At 30.3% G+C, this 23,450-nt stretch overlaps 1 pseudogene; it reads left to right on the forward strand.

Moving 5' to 3' along the window:
- Positions 1-8,131: 8,131 nt before the first annotated feature.
- On the forward strand, positions 8,132-18,892 carry LOC149169972 (sulfate transporter 3.1 pseudogene; annotated as a pseudogene).
- Positions 18,893-23,450: the final 4,558 nt, after the last annotated feature.

The raw sequence follows: 23,450 nt of genomic DNA on the forward strand, positions 1-23,450 counted from the left end.
CATATAATTTCAAAAGTCATGGTGAATTTTCTTTTAGAATTCAAGTACCTTCTTAAAACAATACTGCCACTAATATTCTTAAGCTTTACTCATTGGAATTTTGATTTTATGTTGAGACAATTCTCTAAGTTGTAATACTACAAAATTAGTGATTATTGATAATTTGCATGATCAATCACATAGTTTCAAATTTTGCAATGGTTTGATTGCATGCCCAACAGTAGGGGAAAAATATATCAAACAGTAGATTGAAATGAATCAAGAATCTTCAAAACTTTGTTGAATAAATTTGGCATGTTTAATACTTATCTGGTTAAAAATTCACTGCATAATTATCAGAACAATAATCTAAGTATTCTAAATGACTCACCTAATTAAAATTATATAGTTTTGTTATGACTCATTGATTCATTGGAAACAATATATAATCTTGTAATCTTGGATGGTGATAATCTACCCATAATTAATGATGTATAATTGCTGGCATGTTTTTTGTAACAAATTTTTAATGCTGGTGTAACTAATCACTACTGGTTCATTTTACAACATAGTTTACATAGCACTTGATGTATTTGGATATTGAAGTGGAAATTTGTCACCAATTAAAGTGCTCTAAAATAGTGAAATCTGTTCCAATTCACGATGGATAAGCTCTGATATCTTATGATCATTGTTCACTAGCATATGTTCATTATTTCATTGTTCAATCTGATCTAAAAACATAGAGATAACATTCCTTGAATATTGATCATACTATTCACTAATTATTTGGGTTGGATTGTTGTTCTCATTGTCCTTTAACAATAGCAGTTGATTGGCATTTCTCTGGTCTATTATTGCAAGAGCACAACTCTCTCAATATGATCTTCTAATAAATTTAATTTTACACTGCCATTGCCATTCAAATTACATGTATCTGCTCATTTACTACTATATTCTCAATGGCAAATCGTACAGACTTGGATTTCAGTTTAGATGTTGAGTATAATGTTACATGAGGTTTCGTGATTCAAGTTTAATTACATATAGTGGATAAAGATGTCAAAAGAGAAATGGAAAGGAGAAACTTGCTAATGATAGTTCATGTGATTATGGGCAACTTGGATCGTAGAGAAGAAGTATCACAATAGTGGTAAGAAATCAATAAGAAGAAACAACTGATTTTAGAACATAATGAAAGAGTTTGGTATAATCATCACTTGGTACTCTAAAGGTATCACTATAAGGTATATCTAAGGAAGAAAATATTGGCAATCAACCAGGGAAGTTGAAAAATCATGGTAATAATGAAGGTCATTTTAAGGAACTTGGAAGGTATGATAAATAGAATGATTGGAGAAGATAAGTTGTGTGCATAACAACATCTATAACAATGGGAGAGCTACATTGTAAAGTTTTTCGTAGGTGACTAACTATATGAATGAATTATGGATAACAAGACGTATGATAAGGAGATTTTATTATGTTGATGTCTTAAAACAGGAAAAGATAAGTGGATTTCACTTGGTAGCTATCTTAATGAATTTATTTATTAGGTCTTACCCAAGTTGGAAATAGTAACAACATTTCCAAGGTATATAAGTGCTATAGGAGAGGAGGAAAAACCACAATGATTGGAGGTGAAAAATTCAATTCAATTTAATAAAATAGAATGAAGTGAAGAAACTTCCATTTGGAAGCCAATAGACATGGAATAGTAGGAAATCAAGACAGGAAGAAAAAGAAAAATATATCTATGAATATCGGATAGGGGAAAATGAAGGGATGTTCTATCAAGAAGAAAGTTCTTTTAAAGGTATTAATGAGTAGAGCTAGAAACACCATTAGTAAGGGTCATAATGATGATCTACATATTTTAAAAATGTGAAGGTGTGAAGTTGCATGATGACCAAATGATAATAAACGAGGAAGATATGGGAAGGAATGTTGCTAGAAATTTTAGACGGATACCTTGAGAAGGATTGGGTACATAGTGACAAAAGAAGTGAAAGTCAATTGATAGAGATTGTTTCATGAGTAGGACTTTCCATAATGTTAAAAGAGGTCGTTTCCACATTTAAGTTTCTCATGGAAAATGATGGTAGTAGTGTTTCCAACTGTTTCGAAATCTAAAATAATGATACTATTTAATAAGAAAGAGTCTTTTGCCCAACTTGATGAAACTAAATTTATGATAAAGAAATCAAGTGGTATTGAGATATGAACATTACGAACTCGACGAGATCAGAAAGTATTTCTATGGATGAAGTGTTGATTGTTAAATAAGTCAACATGGATTAACAAATCCTTGCAAGTAAATCAAGCATGATATAAAATTAAATCAGGATGAAAAAATGTTTATATACAATTGCATATAGAAGTATTGGAATCAGTAAGCCAAAGGGTAAATGGATGTAAAATCAAAGGATTTTAATTTTGATATAGATGATTTAAATAATGATGCTATCACTAGGAAGAATATATGACGAGAGATTAAGACTCAAGATGATGAGGCTCATGCGAAATTTAACGATGTACTTAGATGATTATACCATTGGTGTAAATAATCAACTACCTAGTAGAAAGAAGTCAAACTGATTATTGAAAAGTAATTGACAACTTGATGAAAACATATTGACGATGTTTCATGCTATCATGGTAGGAAGATAATGATGTACATATGGTTCTTATAGTGATAAGGTATCCCTACGATAGTAGCGATATGTAGAGGTATTCGGATGTTATGTAAAGATATATTGACATATTAATTTACTAAGTGATGATAGGTATTAATGTTCAATACTCATGATGGATATGATATGCATAATGTGGCATAGGAATTATGATGCTATAATATGAGGATTATTGACATGTGGTTCATTTATGAGAAGTAATGATATGTCTTTAATATAATTATGTTGATGGTATAACTGAAGCATGCGATAGTTCCGTACAAATCTATGACATGCATGAGCATGCAGTTCCTTATTATTCATAATGTTGCAATTAACAAAGATGAACGTTCTTATGATGGAATGCAAGAGTTGGCATGTGTATTATTTCTTATGATACTATGATGGTATGGTTAAGGCATTGGATGCATGTGCAGATGTGATGATTCACAGGACTCCATAAATGGGCCGAGAGGGCTGGTTTATTTGATGATCTCGTGTGAGCCCATATGCTCGACCGAGAGTAAATAACACCATATGGGCTGGGGACAAAACTCAATCAACACTACATATGCCAGTGGTTCCTTTTTCTTGTGTATAGCTCTTGATGGATAGATCTAGAAGAGCTATGGGACCATCTTGAGGAGGCCAAGTGCCTGATGTTCTAGGCTTGGTGCTTGTTATTGGATTGGGATGCCGAAGTCTGGAAGGGATGTAAAGGACTTCGATGCCTGGGGCTGTGCACCTTAGTAGTTGTGGAGGGAGTTGGCCAGCCTTGCGAGATGCCCGGGGTCATTGAGTATTGGACCGGATGCTTGCCTTAGGGCAGATGAGGTCTGAGTCAGGCGCGAGCCTTGGGGCCAGCCTTGGACTACGATACAGACTGGGTCAGGCTTAGCCTGGTGGCGAAAGTGGGAAAAAGGACAGATATTCCTTGAGATTTCTCAGGGTGTTGGGGACTTTCGATGCCTGCTGGTTATACTAGTTCAGCAAAGGGTGTTGGCAACAGGAAGTAAATAAAATAATAAATAATAAAAATAATAAACAATAAATAATAATAAATAATACAAATAAATAATAATAATAATATAAATAATAAATAATAAATCACTTAATAATAAATAATAGAAATAATAAATCATAAATGTTAAATAATAAATGATATTTAAAAATATACAAGAAAATAAATAAAAACAATAAAAATAAAAATAGTAATGACTATACTAAAGCTCTAAATAAGAATAAATAGAAATAAAACAAAGAAAACAATAAAGAAATCAGTAAAGCTAAAAATCAAAAGAAAAGTAAAGAAATAAAACAAGAAAGCTAAAAATCAAAAGAAAGTTGCATGTAGACACATGGAGTGTGTGCATGTGGTTCCCCTTCCAATGTTGTTCTATTTAATAGATGGTGAGGAAGATGAGAGGCATTCCTACATTCCATCATTCCAAGATTCTATCTTTCATTCTCTTGGGAGAATGGTGTTCTAAGACTTAGGAGTCACTGGAAGTAGTATGTTGATTGAGGGCTCGGGGGTGGCCAGTTGTAGCAGAATCCTTGCACAATTGAGCCTACGGTTGGGTGGAGAGTCGTCCCCAAAACCTGGTTGCGGTACGCCTACTTCTACCACAGGTAAGCACTATTCAGTTGAATTTAATTAATTAATTACATGATTTTTTGTCGGGGTAAGTGCCACTTTGATTTAACTATAATGTTAATAAGCTAATTAGATATTTATTTTGGACTGTTACATATTGTTTGTCTCTATCTGTAACATGTTTTTTCCAACCTTTATCTACATGTGACGATTTGAATCCATGAATTGTAACACTATTTATGTTTTATGTTTTACTATTATAATAATCATTGTCATTATTTAATTCATGTTATTACTATAATGTTTGTCTCTGTCCGTAACATGTTTTTTCCAACCTTTATCTACATGTGACGATTTGGATCTAGGAATTGTGACACTATTTTGTAACACTATTTTTGTTTTATGTTCTACTATTATACTAATCATTAACATTATTTATATCATGTTATTACTATATTCTTTGTTTGTTATTTTTTTTACTATTTTGTAACACTATTAGACTAATCATTCTCATTACTTAATTCATGTTATTACTATATTAATAGTTTTAATTCATGTTACTACTATATTGTTTGTTTGTTCTATGTTTTAAGTTTTACTAATTTGTAAGACTATTTTGTAACACTATTATACTAATTATTATCATTATTTAGTTCATGTTATTACTATATTGTTTATTTGTTCTAGGATTCATGTTTATTAATATGTAACACTATTATACTAATCATTATCATTTTTTAATTCACGTTATTACTATATTGTTTGTTTGGTTTATGTTTTATGTTTTAGTATATTGTAACACTATTATACTAATCAGTATCATTATTTAAGTCATGTTATTACTATATTGTTTGTTCCTTTTATGCTTTGTGTTTTACTACATTGTAACACTATTTTGCAACACTATTGTACAAATCATTATCATTATTTGATTCATGTTTTTACTATATTAACAATTTTAGTTCATGTTGTTACTATATTGTTTGCTTGTTTTATTTTTTTTGTAACACTATTTTGTAACTCTATTATACTAATCATTGTCATTACTTAACTCATGTTATTCAGTATTAATAATTTTAATTCATGTTAATACTATTTTGTTTGTTTGTTTTATGTTTTTGGTAACAGTACTTTGTTACACTGTTATACTAATCATTATCATTATTTAATTCATGTTATTACTATATTGTTTGTTTGTTCTATGCTTCATGTTTTACTAACTTGTAACGCTATTTTGTAACACTATTATACTAATCATTATCATTTTTTAATTCATGTTATTACTATATTAATGATTTTAATTCATGTTATTACTATATTTTTTGTTTGTTTTATGTTTTATGTTATACTATTTTGTAACCCTATTTTGTAACACTAATATACTAATCATTATCATTATTTAGTTCATGTTATTACTATATTAATAACTTTAATTCATGTTATTACTATATTGTTTGTTTGTTTTATGTTTTATGTTTTACTATATTGTAGCACTCTTTTGTAACACTATTATACTAATCATTATCATTATTTATATCATGTTATTACTATATTGTTTGTTTGTTATTTGTTTTACTATTTTGTAACACTATTAGACTAATCATTCTCATTACTTAATTCATGTTATTACTATATTCATAATTTCAATTCATGTTACTACTATATTGTTTGTTTGTTCTATGTTTTAAGTTTTACTAATTTGTAAGACTATTTTGTAACACTATTATACTAATCATTATCATTATTTAGTTCATGTTATTACTATATTGTTTATTTGTTCTAGGATTCATGTTTTACTAATATGTAACAATATTATACTAATCATTATCATTTTTTAATTCACGTTATTACTATATTGTTTGTTTGGTTTATGTTTTATGTTTTAGTACATTTTAACACTATTTTGTAACACTATTATACTAATCATTATCATTATTTAAGTCATGTTATTACTATAGCTTTTGTTTCTTTTATGTTTTATGTTTTACTACATTGTAACACTATTTTGCAACACTATTATACTAATCATTATCGTTATTCGATTCATGTTTTTACTATATTAACAATTTTTGTTCATGTTGTTACTATATTATTTGCTTGTTTTATTTTATTTTTGTAACTCTATTATACTAATCATTATCATTATTTAATTCATGTTATTACGGTATTAGTAATTTTAATTCATGTTATTACTATTTTGTTTGTTTGTTTTATATTTTTGGTAACACTACTTTGTTACACTATTATACTAAACATTATCATTATTTAATTCATGTTATTACTATATTGTTTGTTCGTTCTATGCTTCATGTTTTACTAACTTGTAACACTATTTTGTAACACTATTATACTAATCATTATCATCTTTTAATTCATGTTATTACTATATTAATGATTTTAATTCATGTTATTACTTATTGTTTGTTTGTTTTATGTTTTATGTTATACTATTTTGTAACACTATTATACTAATCATTATCATTATTTAATTCATGTGATTACTATATTAATAATTTTAATTCATGTTATTACTATATTGTTCATTTCTTTTATATTCTATGTCTTACTATTTTATAACACTATTATACTAAACATTATCATTATTTATTTCATGTTATTACAATATCGTTTGTTTGTTTTATGCATTATGGTTTACTATTTTGTATCACTATTTTATAACACTATTATACTAATCATTATAATTATTTAATTTATGTTATTACTATATTGTTTGTTTTATGTTTTATGTTTTACTATTTTATAACACTATTATATTAATCATTATCATTATTTAATTCATATTATTACTATATTAATAATTTTAATTCATGTTATTACTATATTAATAATTTTGATTCATGTTATTACGGTATTAATAATTTTAATTCATGTTATTACTATTTTGTTTGTTTGTTTTATATTTTTGGTAACACTACTTTGTTACACTATTATACTAACCATTATCATTATTTAATTCATGTTATTACTATATTGTTTGTTCGTTCTATGCTTCATGTTTTACTAACTTGTAACACTATTATACTAATCATTATCATTTTTTAATTCATGTTATTACTATATTAATGATTTTAATTCATGTTATTACTTATTGTTTGTTTGTTTTATGTTTTAGGTTATACTATTTTGTAACCCTATTTTGTAACACTATTATACTAATCATTACCATTATTTAGCTCATCGTATTACTATATTAATAATTTTAATTCATGTTATTACTATATTCTCTGTTTGTTTTATCTTTTATGTTTTACTATATTGTAGCGGTCATTGGTAAAACTATTATACTAATCATTATCATTATTTATTTCATGTTATTACTATATTAATAATTTTAATTCATGTTATTACTATATTCTTTGTTTGTTTTATTCTTTTTCTAACAATATTTTGTTAGGCCCCTATACTACTAGTGTAACCCCTTATTTTTATTAGTATAACCCACTTATTATATTGATGTACCCATGTAGTGCCCATATTGTTACTATTGTGCCCCATAGAAGCCCACTATTGTTATTATTATGCCCTTACATTATTATTGTTATGTCGGCTCTGATTATGTTATAACCCCTTAGACTCCTATATATAGAAAGGAGGTCTTTTCATTTGCATCATCGAAGAATTGTTCATTTATGTAATGTAAAGGAGGTTGCCCCCTCGAAGAGGCTGAATTCTAAGGCGTTGATAACATAATCAGAGCCGACATAACAATAATAATGTAAGGGCATAATAATAACAATAGTGGGCTTCTATAGGGCACAATAGTAACAATATGGGCACTACATGGGTACATCAATATAATAAGTGGGTTATACTAATAACAATAAGGGGTTACACTAGTAGTATAGGGGCCTAACATGTAATTTTGGGGAGCTCCAAAGATCTTGCTATGAGAACGGTTGCAATTGTATCGCTTATTCTAGCAGCCAAGATTGGGAGTGAAGTGTCTCCGGAAGAGAATCCTCAGTTGTATATGCGTTTGGTTTTCACTGCTACGTTTTTTGCTAACATTTTCCAAACTTCTTTGTGTCTTCTCAGATTGGGTTTCATCATAGATTTACTCTCCCATGCAACCATAGTGGGATTCATGGCAGGAGCAGCTACAATTGTGTGTTTACAGCAGCTTAAAGTGATTCTTGAGCTCAGACACTTCACAACAAAAACAGATGTAGTTTCCGTGATGCATGCAGTTTTTCAACATGTTGATAAGTGGAGATGGGAAAGCATTGTTATGGGCATCTGCTTTCTGTGCTTTCTTCTTCTTTCTTGATATGTTAGCAAAAAAGCACCAAAACGCCTCCTTGTAGCCGCCGATGCTCCACTTCTGTCAGTGGCACTTGGAAGCATCTTTCTCTTTTGCACGCACGCAGATAAACACGGAATCCAAATTGTTGGTCACTTGAGAAGGGGTTTAAATCCCCTTTCCTTGAATCTGCTTGTGTTCGAGAAGCAATATCTGATGACAACCTTGAGGGCAGGACTGGTTTCTGGCATCATTTCCCTCACAGAAGGTATAGCCGTTGGAAGAACGTTTGCCATGTTTAAGAATTACAATATCGATGGCAACAAGGAGATGATGGCTATCGGAATGATGAATATAGTCGGTTCTTGCACTTCCTGCTACATCACCACAACTCCTTTCTCTAGATCAGCAGTGAACTTCAACACCGGGTGCAACACAACGGTATCGAATTTAGTGATGGCTATTTCACTGATGATAACTCTACTTTTCTTGACTCCTTTATTCCACTATACTCCTCTGGTGGTATTGTCCTCCATCCTTGTTTCTGCAATGTTGGGCATAATCGACGTCAAAGCCGCTTACCACATGTGGAGGGTCGACAAAATAGACTTTGTTATCTGCATGGCAGCATTTCTTGGCGTAGTATTTGATGACTTCCAACTCGGCCTCATGGTTGCAGTATCTATATCTGTAGCAAGAGTAATGATGCACGTCATAAGGCCAAGCATAGCAGTTCTGGAAAACATTTGTGGCACTTCAATATACAGAAACAAGGAACAGTACCCACATTTAGAACGTACCCCAGGAATTTTAATACTCAGCATATCTTCCCCTATCTATTTCGCCAACTGTAACTATATGAGAGAGAGGATACTCAGATGGATAGAAGAAGAAGAAGAATATCACTTAGCCAGCTGCTGTCAAGAAAAACTCCATTATATCGTCCTCGACATGAGTGGGGTTAGCAGCATAGACATGAGCGGGATCAGCATGCTCCAAGAGCTGCAAAGGACACTGCAGAACTGGGAACTTGAGGTTGCATTCGCGAATCCTGGACCTGAACTAATGGAGAAACTTCATAAGTCAAAGTTCAATGAAGTGATTAATCCAAGAATTGTTCATTTATGTAATGTAAAGGAGGTTTCCCCCTCGAAGAGGCTGAATTCTAAGGCGTTTATCTTTCTTTTCTATCTTTTCTTGAGCTGGTTTCATAACATTTGGTATCAGAGCTCCATAGCCGTTGGTGCTCCGCTTTTGTCAGTGGAACTTGGAAGCATCTTGGTCTTTTGCACGCACGCAGATAAACACGGAATCCAAATTGTTGGTCACTTGAGAAGGGGTTTAAATCCCCTTTCCTTGAATCTGCTTGTGTTCGAGAGGCAATATCTGATGACGACCTTGAGGGCAGGAATGGTTTCTGGCATCATTTCCCTCACAGACGGTATAGCCGTTGGAAGAACGTTTGCCATGTTTAAGAATTACAATATCGATGGAAACAAGGAGATGATGGCTATCAGAATGATGAATATAGTCGGTTCTTGCACTTCCTGCTACATAACCACAGCTCCTTTCTCTAGATCAACAGTGAACTTCAACGCCGGGTGCAAGACAGCGGTATCGAATTTAGTGATGGCTATTTCACTGATGATAACTCTACTTTTCTTGACTCCTCTATTCCACTATACTCCTCTGGTGGTATTGGCCTCCATCCTTGTTTCTGCAATGTTGGGCATAATCGACGTCAAAGCTGCTTACCACATGTGGAGGGTCGACAAAATAGACTTTGTTATCTGCATGGCAGCATTTCTTGGCGTAGTATTTGATGACTTCCAACTCGACCTCATGGTTGTAGTATCTATATCTGTAGCAAGAGTAATGATGCACGTCATAAGGCCACGCATAGCAGTTCTGGAAAACATTTGTGGCACTTCAATATACAGAAACAAGGAACAGTACCCACATTTAGAACGTACCCCAGGCATTTTAATACTCAACATATCTTCTCCTATCTATTTCGCCAACTGTAACTATATGAGAGAGAGGATACTCAGATGGATAGAAGAAGAAGAAGAATATCACTTAGCCAGCTGCTGTCAAGACAAACTCCATTATATCATCCTCGACATGAGTGGGGTTAGCAGCATAGACATGAGCGGGATCAGCATGCTCCAAGAGCTGTAAAGGACACTGCAGAACCGAGAACTGGAGGTTGCATTCGCGAATCCCAGACCTGAACTAATGGAGAAACTTCATAAGTCAAAGTTCAATGAAGTGATTAATCCGAGAATTGTTCTTTTATGTAATGTAAAGGAGGTTGCCCCCTCGAAGAGGCTGAATTCTAAGGCGTTGATCTTTCTTTTCTATCTTTTCTTGAGTTGGTTTCATAACATTTTATATTATCCAACTAGATTGGATAAACGAAGCAAGGGATGAATGGAAGAAGGACGAAGAAGTATGGCCACTTATTCAAAAGTTGCAAAAGATCCCAATTCAAGCAATATTGCCAGAAGTTGAAGAGGAAGGAAAAATTATATTGGAACCTGGAGCAGTCACAGAAACAAGAACCGACAGCTACAAAATTGATCAATTTCAGAGTATCTCATCAAGTGGAAGAACTTACCCGCTGAATATTCCACACGGTAGGACAAGAATTTTATATAGAAGTATCAAGAACTACTCAAGCGTTGAGGACAACGCTTTTTGAAGGAGAGGGGCATGTTAGGCCCCTATACTACTAGTGTAACCCCTCATTATTTATTAGTATAACCAACTTATTATATTGATGTACCCATGTAGTGCCCATATTGTTACTATTGTGCCCCATAGAAGCCCACTATTGTTATTATTATGCCCTTACATTATTATTGTTATGTCGGCTCTGATTATGTTATAACCCCTTAGACTCCTATATATAGAAAGGAGGTCTTTTCATTTGTATCATCGAAGAATTGTTCATTTATGTAATGTAAAAGAGGTTGCCCCCTCGAAGAGGCTGAATTCTAAGGCGTTGATCTATCTTTTCTATCTTTTCTTGAGCTGGTTTCATAACATATTTTGTAACACTATTATACTAATCATTATCATTATAATTCATGTGATTACTATATTAATAATTTTAATTCATGTTATTACTATATTTTTTCGTTTGTTTTACATTTTATGCTTTACTATATTGTAACACTATTATACAAATAATTATAATTATTTAATTCATGTTATTACTATATTGTTTGTTTCTTTTATGTTTTATGTTTTACTATCTTGTAAAGCTATTTTGTAACACTATTATACTAATCATTATCATTATTCAATTCATGTTATTACTATATTAATAATTTTAATTCATGTTATTACTATATTGTTTGTTTGTTTTATGATCTATGTTTTACTATATTGTAGCACTATTTTGTAAAACTATTATACTAATCATTATAATTATTTTATTCATGCTATTACTATATTTTTTTGTTTCTTTTATGTTTTATGTTTTACTATTTTGTAACACTATTATACTAATCAATATCATTATTTAATTCATGTTATTACTATATTGTTTGTTTCAATTTTTATGTTTTACTATTCTATATCTCTATTTTGTAACACTATTATACTAATCATTACCATTATTTAATTCATGTTATTACTATGTTAAAAATTTTAATTCATGTTATTACGATATTGTTTGCTTGTTTTATGTTTTATGTTTTACTATTTTGTAACACTATTTTGTAGCACTATTTTGTAACACTATTATACTAATCATTATCATTATTTAATTCATGCTATTACTATATTAATAATTTTAATTCATGTTACTACTATATTGTAAGTTTGTTCTATGTTTTATGTTTTACTAATTTGTAACACTTTTTTGGAAGATTATTATACTAATAATTATCAGTTTTAATTCATGCTATTACTATATTAATTATTTAATTCATGTTATTACTATATTAATAATTTTAATTCATGTTATTATTATATTGTTTGTTTGTTTTCTGTTTTATGTTTTATGTTTTACCATTTTGTAACACTATTATAGTAATTATTATCATTTTTTAGTTCATGTTATTAATATATTAATAATTTTTATTCATTTTATTTCTATATTGCTTGTTTGTTATATGTTATATGTTTTACTATTTTGTAACACTATTACAATAATCATTATCATTATGTAATTCATGTTATCACTATATTGTTTCTCTTTCTTACATTTTATGTTTTACTATATTGTAACATTATTTTGTAACAATATTATACTAATCATTATAATTATTTAATTCATGTTATTACTATAGTGTTTGTTTGTTTTATGTTTTTTGTAACACTATTATACTAATCATTATCATTATTTAATTCATGTTATTACTATATTGCTGGTTTGTTATATGTTTTGTGTTTTTCTATATTGTAACACTATTATACCAATCATTATCATTAATTAATTCATGTTATTACTATATTTTTTTGTTTATTTTATGTTTTATGTTTTACTATATTGTAACACTATTTTAACAATATTATACTAATCATTATAAATATTTAATTCATGTGACTTCTATATTAATAATTTTAATTCATGTTATTACTATATTATTTGTTTGTTTTACGTTTTACTATATTGGAACACTATTTTGTAACATTATTGTGTTAATCATTATCATTATTTAGTTCATGTTATTACTATATTAATAATTTTAATTCATGTGATTACTATATTATTTGTTTGTTTTATGTTTTATGTTTTACTATATTGTAACAATATTATACTAATCAATATCATTGTTTAGTTCATGATATTACTATATTGTTTGTTTGTTTTATGTTTTACGTTTTACTATTTTGTAACACTATTATACTAATCATTATCATTATTTAATTCATGTTATTACTATATTGGTTATTTGTTTTATGTTTCATGTTTTACTATCTTGTAACATATTATACTAATCATCGACATTATTTAATTCATGTTATTACTATATTAATTATTTTAATTCATCTTATTCCTATATTTTTTGTTTGTTTTACGTTTTATGTTTTACTATACTGTAACAGTATTTTGTATCACTATTATACTAATCATTATCATTATTTAATTCATGTGATTACTATATTAATAATTTTAATTCATGTTATTACTATATTTTTTGTTTGTTTTATGTTTTATATTTTACTATATTGTAACAGGATTTTGTATCACTATTATACTAATCATTATCATTATTTAATTCATGTTATTTCCATATTAATAATTTTAATTCATGTTATTACTATATTGTTTGTTTGTTTTATGTCTTATTTTTTACTATATTGTAACACTATTATACTAGTCAATATCATTATTTAATTCAAGTTATTAGTATATGATTCGCTTGTTTTATGCTCTATGTTTTACTATTTTGTAACACTATTATACAAATCATTATCATTATATATTTCATGTTATTTCTATATTAATAATTTTAATTCATGTTATTACTATATTGTTTGTTTGTTTTATGTTTTATGTTTTACTATTTTGTAACACTATTATACTAATCATTATCATTATTTAACTCATGTTATTACTATAATGTTTGTTTGTTTTATATTTTATGTTTTTTTATTTTGTAACATTATTTGTAACACTATTATACTAATCCTTGTGATATAGGTGGGTGTTGGTGGCCACCCACATATCCTATTTGGACCCCCACAACTGTTTCTTTTAGTTTTTCGGTTTCGTAAATTGTAGTACAATTTACTATTTTTAGCAATTTTTTGGGTCCTGAACTTCTAGAGTTGTTTTGAGGCACACAATGATGTTTTTTTGGAAATCTAGGGGAAACACGACCCCCCTCATGAAGTTGTAGTGCTCTGAGAGATCTTTCTAACGAGCTATTGTACACGTTAAATGAAGATAGTATGCCAAAGTTATGACCCTGGCAAATTGATGTACCAATTTTCCCAAACGGGGCCCAAAATTTGGCGTTTCATCCTCTAGGGTTAGGATTTAGGATGTGAAGGGTTTTCCATTATTTCTCAACAATAAATAGGCCTTCGAGCCTCATTGTAACACAGTTTAGAGGCATGTAGCCGCCACATCTCTTCTTAGAGATAAGCTACCATTGCCCTAACTGGTTTCTTTCCATTTCTATTTGTAAGCATATCTCAGTACTTTACATTAATGAAATGAAGTATTATTTCCACTCCATCTTTGTGTTTATGGTTATCTCTATAATTTTTTGCATTCCTGTTTAAATCCGGATCAGTGGCATCAGAGCGGTCTACTTTTTCTCTGTTTTTCTTTGCATGTCCCCAATGAGGTTGGGATATAAGGAGTTAGGGCTTGAACTGGTCAAACTTTTGCAAGACCAACCTCACAAATCCCGACGGCCTCCCATGGTGGATGAGAAGAAAGACGAGGGGGTAGGAGATACTATCAAAATCTTGCTCGAATAAGCCCTTGAGCAACAAATGAATGCGATGATGGATAACTTTGCGTAGATCCTTCAACGTCTACCCAGAGGCGATGCATCGGGTTCCAATAGCTACTCTGGAAATGCCACACTGTTTAAGGTACAAGTTAATTTTAAAATGCCCCTATTCAAGGGTCAAATAGATGTAGATGTTGTAGAAAAATGGTTAAATCTGCTAGAGGGTTATTTTTCTGTTCATGAATTTTCGAGTCGGGAAAAGATTGTTTTCGCTCTTTTCAAAGCTGCCCCCCACGTCAAGGACTGGTGGGAAACCTACTGCAAGCAGAAGGATGAAAATACTGGCTCACTATTTTCAACCACACCCACCTGGGATTCATTTTTGGATGTCGTCAAGGAGCAGTACTACCCTGTCAAAAGATATGAGGACAAATACATCAAATGGACCATGCTACGGTAGGAAGGGACCAAGATGTGTTGGAGTTCACAAACATTTTTCATACCCTTCGCACACAGTTGGGTATCAAGGACTCTGAGCTACATTTGGTACTAAAATACCGTGGCTGCCTACATAGATACATCCAAGAAGAGATAGAGTTCCTGAACATCTCCTCTCTCGGCACAACATACCGATACACTGTCAAAATCGAGAAAAAGTTCAAACAGAAGAAGCGAGACTTTGGATTTGCAGTTCTCAAGACCAAAGGATAAAGCTAAGGCAGGGTGACCCAAGACAACCCGTCGAAGCCGTAAGAAAAGAAAAACACAATGAAGTTGAAGAAGGACAGAGGAAAGTGGTGTGAGTTCCACAAGAGTCCCACTCATAACACAAGTGAGTGTCAGACCAAGTAGTCGCTGGTGGGAAAGTTGAAGGCTTCCAAAGCAGATGCATATTTTGACCTTGAGCCAGAACCTGACAAGGGGAATGGCAAAGGGAAGTAGATCATTGATGTGGATCCCAGCACCAATATTGCCACCACCAAGATCCAAAAGAATGAGCCTGAAAATCCAGAGGAAGGGTAGCGTCTTTTCCACTCATAGATGTGGGTGAAGGGTTTACCGATGTAATTCATTGTCAACATTGGCAGCCAAAAGGACCTCGTTTCAGCAGAGGTTGTGAAGCGGTTGTGCCTATTGACTACACCACACCCATAGCCATATAATATCGAGTGGCTTCATGAAGGACAAGATCTCAAAGTCTGCCAGCAGTGTTGGCTTCCCTACAACATCAAGCCCTTCAAAGATGAGGTATTGTGTGATGTTACACCTCTGGATGTTTGTGATGTATTATTAGGCTAGCCATACTTTTGGAGGCGACATGCTGTGTATGAGTCAAAGCCTTGCGTTGTCATTATTTCTCTGGGTGATTCATTATACAGGATACAGGAGGTAGCCCCACCTACTACCACCTCTTTGATCACTGCTAAAAAAGGCATCAAGCTCATCTCGCAGACTACGAAATTCATCTGTTTGGTTCGCTCCCAAAGCAAGGGGAAGATCGTTGCCACATCCATGACCCCCGTAAAGGGTTCCTCCATGGAGCAGAAACAGCAAAGGAATATGATCATGACAGAACACAAGAAAAAATTCTCCTCACCCATAGGGGTACCACACAAGCTTCAGGTGCACAAAAAAGTCTGGTTGCATCTGTAGAAAGAACGCCATACAAGAGCCCCTCAAAAGCTCCGACCATGTCGACATGGTCCTTACACCAATACTAAGGTGGTGGGAAATAATGCTTTGGAGCACAACTTTCCTCCATTCCTTTGCCTGCACCAAGTATTCAATGTGTACTTCCCTCGACCATGCTTCCCACCATTATTAGACACATTCAAGATTGCAAAACAGCTCACCAGGGACCAAGTTCAGCAGATGGAGGCACTCAATGCAATGGGGACCATTGCTTTCTAAGGGGGGAGGAATTATCCAAGTGGGTGTTGGTGGCATGAACTATCCCATTTGGACACCCAAAACTGTCTCTTTTAGTTTTTCAACTTCTTAAATTGTAGCACAGTTTACTATTTTTAGTAGTTTTTTGGGTCCTGAACTTCTGGAGCCATTTTGAGGCCCAAAACAACGTTTTCTGGGAAATCTGGTGGCAGCATCAGTCCATGGGCAATTGACGCCCTTCCCAAAGTTGTAGTGCTTGGATAGATCTTTCTAACGAGCTATTGTACGCTTCAAATGGAGATCGTATGCCAAAGTTATGACCCCAGGAAATCGATGTACCAATTTACCCCAACGGTGCTCACAATTTGGTGTTTCATCTTCTAGGGTTAGGTTTCAGGATGTGAAGGGTTTTCCATTGTTTCTCAACAATAAATAGGTCTTCGAGCCTCATTGTAACATAGTTCAGAGGCATGTAGCCACCACATCTCTTCTCAGAGATAAGCTACCATCGCCCTAGCTAGTTTCTTTATATTTCAATTTGTAAGCATATCTTTGTATTTTAAATCAATGAAACGAAGTATTATTTCCACTGCATCATTGTGTTTATGGTTATCTTTGTAATTTGTTGCGTTCCTGTTTAAATCCAAATCACGTTGTCATTATTTAATTCACGTTATTACTATATTGTTTTTTTGTTTTATGTTTTATGTTTTACTATTTTGTAACACTATTTTGTAACGCCATTTTGTAACGCCATTTTGTATCACTATTATAATAATCATTATCATTATTTAATTCATGTTATTACTATATTGTTTGTTTGTGTTATGTTTTATGTTTTATATTTTACTATTTTGTAACACTATTTTGCAACACTATTATACTAATAATTATCATTATTTAGTTCATGTTATTACTATATTAATAATTTTATTACTATATTGCTTGTTTGTTCTATGTTCTATGTTCTATGTTTTACCATTTTGTAACACTACTATACTAATCATTATCATTATTTAAGTCATGTTATTACTATATTAATAATTTTAATTCATGTTATTACTATATTAATAATTTTAGTTCATTCTATTACTATATTAATAATTTTATTACTATATTGTTTGTTCATTTTATGTTTCATGTTTTACTATTATGTAACACTATTATACTAATAATTATCATTATTTAATTCATGTTATTACTATATTGTTTGTTTGTTTTATGTTTTATGTTTTACTATATTGTAACACTATTATACTAATCATTATCATTATTTAATTCATGTTATTATTATATTAATAATTTTATTTCATGTTATTAGTATATTAATAATTTTATTACTATATTGTTTGTTTGTTTTATGTTTTATGTTTTACTATTATGTTACACTATTTTGTAACACTGTTTTGTAACACTATTACACTAATCATTATCATTATATATCTTATTACTATATTAATAATTTTAACTCATGTTATTACTATATTGTTTGTTTGTTTTATATTTTATGTTTTACTATTTTGTAACACTATTATACTAATATATTAATAATTTTAATTCACGTTATTACTATATTAATAATTTTATTATTATATTATTTGTTTTTTTTATGTTTTATGTTTTACTATCTTATAACACTATTATACTAATCGTTATCAATATTTAATTCATGTTTTTTTTTGCTAAGTATGATTAATCTATTATTTACAAAAAAGCGTAATGTTACATCGATTGAGCAAAGAAAGCCATCATGCCTCAGAGATAGGCCCTTTGAGCATGACTAAGTCAAAAACTGGGAGTTTAGACGAGATATCCTACACAGGGGAATCAGAGAGATACAAACAACTAGTGAACACAACAAAAACTAGACAATAGACCCGACACAAGAACATAGAGAAAGTTTGAAAAAAAGAGCCAAAAATAACCTTTTCCTCATTTCCACTGGGCTTCAAAAACTGATGGACAGCTGAAACACAAGTTTACTCGTCGGGTGGCTCCTCCACAATCCTGCACCATCCCTCTTCTGGTTCTTGCCTGTCCGGCTGAACAAGAGCAACTGGCACTATATTGACGGCGCTGCCTGGCTAAGATGTCCCACGTTGCATATCAGTAGAAGGCCTCAGAGAGTTGGGATTTTCATCTTCCTCAGTGTGAGGCAAAGGGGCACTAGGCTCGCCCTCTTCTTGGGCTTCTTCTAAGAAGAGAACAGAGACATGAGCCGTAATCCGAGGGCGATTGAGAGAACAATTGAACAAGAATATAGCTGAGCCAAAGGACGGCGAATTGGAGGAGTCTGGAGAGTTTGGGTCCAGGTATTCACTTGGTCTCAGAATGCTCTTTGTTCCCAGAGGAGGAGGAACTTGCCCCATGGAGCCAGACCCAGCAGAAGGGCGCGAAGGGTTGCCCCAGCAGGAGCCTCTGCGGCTGAGCATGCGCTGGTGGGGTCTCGGCATAGCGGACAGAAAAGCAGGAACAAAAAAGTTGAAATCTCCTTCGGTGGAAATTCCACGACCAGCAATGAGAATTCCACGAACACCACAGGGGATGCGGCCAATAGCTGAGGGGAAATTACGCACCGTGAGCCCTGCCTCAGGCACAATCTGAAGACAGCAGCCGGAGCATTACCCCCCCAAGCCCAATCTGTATCAAAACTCTGAATCGTCCCAAGAAGACTCAAACACAGTAGAATGTTTCTGAAGCTGAAGCTATTAAATAGGCGAGTGCCACCCCCTCGTTCCTCACCCGCCATTACTATGGCAATCAAGATCGTTGCAAGCAGAAATCCTCCAGTGCAGGTGAAACTAGACAACGATTTAATGACGAGACCAAACAAACAAACAACCATAATGTTTACCACCTGCGGTTTCATAACCTCACACCTGATATTCTGTCTGCCGAGCATGCTGGACAGGTGCCTTCCATTCTGTGCCCTCCTCCGTCCCATCATAGTTAATGCCTTACAGATCACCCGCATCCAGGGAATATTTAATTCATGTTATTACTATATTAATAATTTTATTACTATGTTGTTTGTTTGTTTTATGTTTTACTATATTGTTACTCTATTTTGTAACACTATTATACTAATAAGCCCTAAGAGTTAGCTCAATCGGTCAAATCAAGTCCCTCACCAATGGGAGGTCACAGGGTCAATTCCTAAAAGGTCTTAGGGTGAGGTCAGTTAATAGGCTGAGTGTTTTTGATGCCCTTTGGATGGCATCCACTCAGTGTTGAACAACCCTGGATGTAGCGGCTACCCACTGACCCAGGTATCCGTGAACTAGAAAGTGAAAAAAACACCATTATACTAATCATTATCATTATTTAATTCATGTTATTACTATATTGTTTGTGTCTATCCATAACATGTTTTTTCCAACCTTTATCTACATGTGACGATTTGAATCCATGAATTGTAACACTATTTTGTAACACTATTTATGTTTTATGCTTTACTATTATACTAATAATTATCATTATTTAATTCATGTTATTACTATCTTGTGTAATATCCCTCCCCTTAATAATAAATAATAAATAATAAATCACTTAATAATAAATAATAAAAATAATAAATCATAAATGTTAAATAATAAATGATATATTAAAAATTTTAATTCATGTTATGACCATATTGTTCGTTTGTTTTATGTTTTTTGTAACCCTATTTTGTAAGACTATTATGCAAATCATTATCATTATTTAATTCATGTTACTAATATATTGTTTGTTTTTCTTATGTTCTATATTTTACTATTTTGTAACACTATTATACTAATCATTAACATTATTTAATTCATGTTATTACTAAATTAGTTATTTTAATTCATCTTATTCCCATACTTTTTGTTTGTTTTATGTTTTATGTTTTACTATATTGTGATAGTATTTTGTAACACTATTATACTAATCATTATCATTATTTAAATCATGTTATTGCCATATTAATAATTTTAATTCATGTTATTACTATATTGTTTATCTATTTTATATTTTATGTTTTACTATTTTTTAACACTATTATACTAATAATTATCTTTATTTCATTCATGTTATTACTATATTGTTTGTTTCTTTTATTTTTTTGTAACACTATTACACTAATTCATGTTATTACAATATTATTTGTTTGTTTTATGTTTTATGTTTTACTATATTGTAGCACTATTTTGTAATACTATTATACTAATCAAATTAATTATTTAATTCATGTTATTACTATATTGCTCATTTGTTTTATATTTTATGTTTTACTATTTTGTGACACTATTATACTAATCATTATCATTATTTATTTCAAGTTATTACTATATTAATAATTTTAATTCATGTTATTAGTATATTGTTCGTTTTATGTTTTATGTTTTACTATTATATAACACTATTTTGTAATACTATTTTACTAGTCATTATAATTATTTAATTCATGTCATTACTATATTGTTTGTTTGTTTTATGTTTTATGTTTTACTATTTCGTAACACTCTTTTGTATCACAATTGTACTAATCATTATCATTATTTAATTCATGTTATTACTATATTAATAATTTTAATTCATGTTATTACTATATTGTTTGTTTGTTTTATGTTTTATGTTTTACTATTTTGTAACACTATTTTGTAACACTATTATACTAATCATTATCATTATTCAATTCATGTTATTACTATATTAATAATTTTTATTCATGTTATTACTATATTGTTTGTTTGTTTTATGATTTATGTTTTACTATATTGTAACACTATTTTGTAACACTATTATACTAATCGTTATCATTATTTAATTCATGTTATAACTATATTGTTTGTTTGTTTTATGTTTTATGTTTTAATAATTTGTAACACTATTTTGTAACACCATTTTTCTAATAATTATCATTATTTAGTTCATGTTATTACTATATAGTTTGTTTGTTTTACGTTCTAAGTTTTACTATAATGTAACACTATTTTGTAACACTATTATACTAATCATTATCATTATTTAATTCATATTATTATTATTATATCAATAGGTTTTATTCATGTTATTACTATATTAATAATTTTAATTTATGTTATTACTATATTGTTTGTTCATTTTATGTTTTTTGTAACACTGCTTTGTAACACTCTTATACTAATCATTATCATTATTTAATTCATGTTATTAATATATTAATAATTTTAATTCATGTGATTACTATATTGTTTCCTTGTTTTATGTTTTATGTTTTACTATTTTGTAACACTATTATACTAATCATTATAATTATTTAATTCATGTTATTACTATGTTGTTTGTTTGTTTTATGTTTTATGTTTTACCATTTTGTAACATTATTATACTAATCATTATCGTTATTTAATTCATATTATTACTATATTAATATTTTTATTCATTTTATTACTATATTGCTTGTTGTTCTATGTTTTACATTCTACTAATTTCGAACGCTATTTTGTAACACTATTATATTAATCATTATAATTACTTAATTCATGTTATTACTATATTAATAACTTTAATTAATGTTATTACTATATTGTTTTTTTATGTTTTATGTTTTACTATATTGTAACACTATTATACTATTCATTATCATTAATTATTTCATTGTATTGCTATATTGTTTGTTTATTTTATGTTTTATGTTTTACTATATTGTAACACTATTATACTAATCATTATAATTATTTAATTGTTGTGATTACTATATTAATAATTTTAATTCAACTTATTAGCATATTGTTTGTTTCTTTTATGTTCTACATCTTACTATTTCACAAGACTATTTTGTAACACTATTATACTAATCATTATCATTATTTAATTCATTTTATTACTGTATTAATAATTTTAATCCATGTTATTACTATATTTTTTTGTTTGTTTTATGTTTTATGTTTTACTATTTTGTAACACTATTTTGTAACAATATTATACTAATCATTATAATTATTTAATTCATGTTATTACTATATTAATAATTTCAATTCATGTTATTACTATATTGTTTATCTGTTTTATGTTTTCCAATTCTGTAACATTATTTTGTAGCACTATTTTGCAACACTATTATACTAATCACTATCATTATTTAATTCATGTTATTACCATATTAATAATTTTAATTCATGTTATTACTATATTGTTTGTCTTTTTTATGCTTTATGTTTTACTATTTTGTTACACTCTTATACTAATCATTATCATTATTTAATTCATGTTATTACTATATTAACAATTTTAATTCATGTTATTACTATATTGTTTGTTTGTTTTATGTTTTACATTTTACTATATTGTAAGACTATTTTGTAGCACTATTATTGTTGGGTCCCTATAATACTAGTGATTACCCCATTACTATTGTAGTTATACCCCTTATTTATATTGTTGTGCCCCTATTACCCCCATATTGTTATTTCTGTGCCCCATAGAATCCCTCTATTGTTATTTTTGTGGCTTTATATTATTATTGTTAGGTCGGCTGGATTATATTGTGACTCCTTAGACTCCTATATATAGAAAGGAGGTTTTGTCATTTGTATCATCCAAGAATTGTTCATTTATGTAATGTAAAGGAGGTTGCCCCCTCGAAGAGGCTGAATTCTAAGGCGTTGATCTATCTTTTCTATCTT

The sequence above is a fragment of the Pinus tabuliformis genome, chromosome 4_2, assembly GCF_031772625.1.
Source record: "Pinus tabuliformis cultivar Carrire ecotype Pingquan chromosome 4_2, CPIR1, whole genome shotgun sequence".
Taxonomy (NCBI): Eukaryota; Viridiplantae; Streptophyta; class Pinopsida; order Pinales; family Pinaceae; genus Pinus; species Pinus tabuliformis.